Consider the following 2,906-nt stretch of genomic DNA (forward strand, 5'->3'; position numbering starts at 1 on the left):
GAAATCAATTTCTGTTAATTATAAGCTACCCAGTCAATAGCATTTTGTTAAAGCCGCTGGAACTAAACTAAGACACTGACGCTTTCTGCGACAAAAAGATAGAGTGAGTCTCTATAGCATACCATGTAACAGATGTTTTTGGAAAAATAACCTCATTTCATATGTTTCCTCAAGATAAAAAGAATGTCATAACAACAAATGAGAAAATAGTTGCTTTAGAAATATTGCACCCTATGGAGAGAGTATTTTGGATTTTGGTTTTTTGTTTTGTTTTTTAACTTTTGTTTTAGGTTTGGGGGTACATATGCAGGTTTGTTATATAGGTAAACTCATGTCACAGGGGTTTGTTGTACAGATAATTTCCTCACCCAGGTACTAAGCCTAGTACCCAATAGTTGCTTTTTCTCCTCCTCTCTCTCCTCCCACCCTCCACCCTCAAATAGGCCCCAGTGTATGTTGTTCTCTTCATTATGTTCATGAAGTTGAGAGAGTGTTTTGAAAAAGAAAGTTGGAAAGCATTTCCACTGTTAGATGATTTTAAGTCAAAAAGTTATACAACAGTGTGACCTATTTGCACACAAGCATGGACACAGAATTGTGTCATATGTTTAAAACTTTTCTAGATCCTTTTGTGGTTCATAAGCTTGATGATTGAGTTTTCACGTCCACATATGAGATGTGCCTCCCTTGAGCCTTGTCATTGGCACATTACCTGCCTGATGTGAACAATAAAAATAAAAAATAAAAATTTGCTAAGCAGAGTTTCTGTGGATTTCTAACTTATTTATAAAAACAATAAAAATGTAACATATTCCATTTAGTGTTCAAGAACAACTAAGTAACAGTAAAGATGGAAATTTGCTAGCCGAATTTCAAGAAAAATCTTAGTACAGTAAGTGGATGAGATTGAAAAAAATGTGTGTCACAATTCAAAAGTCAGTCAGAAGCCTGGATAACATACTGAGCCTCTGCCTCCACAAAAATTAAAACTTAAAAAAATTAGCCTGTAGTCCTGGCTACTTGGGAGGTTGAGGTGGGAGGATCGCCTGAGCCCAGGAGTTTGGGGCCATGGTGAGCCGTGATCACACCACTGCACTCCAGCCTGGGCAACAGAGCGAGACCCTATCTAAAAAAAGAAAAGAAAAAGACAAAAGTCAGTCAGAGGGGCACTGCTTTCATTTGGAATTCTTCATCTTTTTGAGGTATTAAAGAAAAACGATTTCTCACCACACTGCTGACACCAAATGTGGGAGTGTGTGTCCACAAGACCCAATTCTCCAACCCTCTATACACAAACTGAGTGTCCTACAATTCATTTCTTTTTTTTTTTTTTTTTTGAGATGGAGTCTCAATCTGTGGCCCAGGCTGGAGTGCAGTGGCACGATCTCAGTTCACTGCAAACTCTGCCTCTTGGGTTCAAATGATTCCCCTGCCTCAGCCTCCCGAGTAGATGGGATTACAGGTGCCCACCACCATGCCCAACTAATTTTAGTGTTTTTAGTAGAGACGGGGTTTTGCCATGTTGGCCAGGATGGTTTTGAACTCCTGACCTCAGGTGATCCTCCTGCCTTGGCCTCCCAAAGTACAGGCGTGAGCCACTGCGCCCAGCCCTGCAATTCATTTCTGACACTAACTATCCAGAGTTAGTGCAGCCCCCACGGGTTATGGGTCCATTCCACAAGACTGTCCCCACTTCAGATTCCAGTGCCAGATCTGGGCCTCCTGTATGTCTGAACAATCAGCTATAAATCTGGACATCAGGGCTCTCCACCATCCTCTCCTCATGCTCCGTAAGTTGTTAGAACAGCTCACAGAACTCAGGGAAACATTTTACCTTCATTGACTGGTTTATTATAAAGAATATGATAGAAGATACAAATGAACAGCCAGATGAAGAGGTACATAGAGCGAGGTCCCAAGCACAGGAGCTTCTGTCCCCATGGAGTTGATATGCGCCAATCTCCCAGCACATGGTTGTACTCACCAACCCAGAAGCTTTCTGAATCTGGTAGTTTAGTGATTTAGTGGAGGCTTCATCATGGAAGCATGACTGATTATTAACTCAGTCACTAGTCCCTCTCTCTTCCCCAGAGGATGTGGGGTGAAGCTGAAAATTCCAAGCTTCTAATCATGGCTTGGTCTTTCCGGTGACCAGCTCCATTCAGGAGCTTCATTCAGCCAGTTGCCTGGCTAGAACAAAAGACATTCCCGTCGTCTTTTGGACATCCCAAGAATTTTCAAAGGATTTGGGACCTCTGTCTCAGGAACCAGAGTGTATTAGTCCATTCTCACATTGCTATAAAGAAATACCTGAGACTGGGTAATTTATAAAGAAAGGAGGTTTCGTTGGCTCACAGTTCTGCAGGCTGTCAGGAAGCATAGGGGCTTCTGCTCCTGGGGAGGCCTCAGGAAGCTTCCAATTATGAGGGAAGACAAAGGGGTAGTGAGGCATCTCACATGCCCGGAGCAGGAGCAAGACAGAGGGGAGACGCCACACACTTTTAAACAACCAGATCTTGAGAGGACTTATTATTGTGAGAACAGTACTAAGAGGATGGTGCTAAACCATTCATGAGAAATCTGCCCCCATGGTCCAGTCACCTCCCACCAGGCCCCACCCCCAACACTAGGGATTACAATTCGCCATGAGATTTGGGTGGGGACACAGATCCAAACCATATCACAGAGTTAAGGACCAAATATTAGAATAAAAGATGCTCTTAGTACTCCTATTGCTCAGGAAACTACAAGAGTTTTAGGAGCTCTGTGTCAAGAACTGGAGACAGAGACCAAATATATATTTCTTATTATGTCATAGATATTTTTTTAAATTATGACAAATATTAAAATTAAGTATTAAGATAAAGTGAATATAGGTCATTGAACTGCTAAACCTCAAAGTATTA

At 41.8% G+C, this 2,906-nt stretch overlaps 1 non-coding gene across 1 annotated transcript; it reads left to right on the forward strand.

The window, feature by feature from the left end:
• The first annotated feature begins 623 nt into the window (after window positions 1-623).
• Window positions 624-722, forward strand: LOC112209687 (small nucleolar RNA U13). The gene has a single exon (XR_002944509.1). It is a non-coding gene; the product is annotated as a small nucleolar RNA U13 (small nucleolar RNA).
• The last annotated feature ends 2,184 nt before the right edge of the window (window positions 723-2,906 follow it).

This window comes from Pan troglodytes, chromosome 5 (assembly GCF_028858775.2).
Source record: "Pan troglodytes isolate AG18354 chromosome 5, NHGRI_mPanTro3-v2.0_pri, whole genome shotgun sequence".
Classification (NCBI taxonomy): Eukaryota; Metazoa; Chordata; class Mammalia; order Primates; family Hominidae; genus Pan; species Pan troglodytes.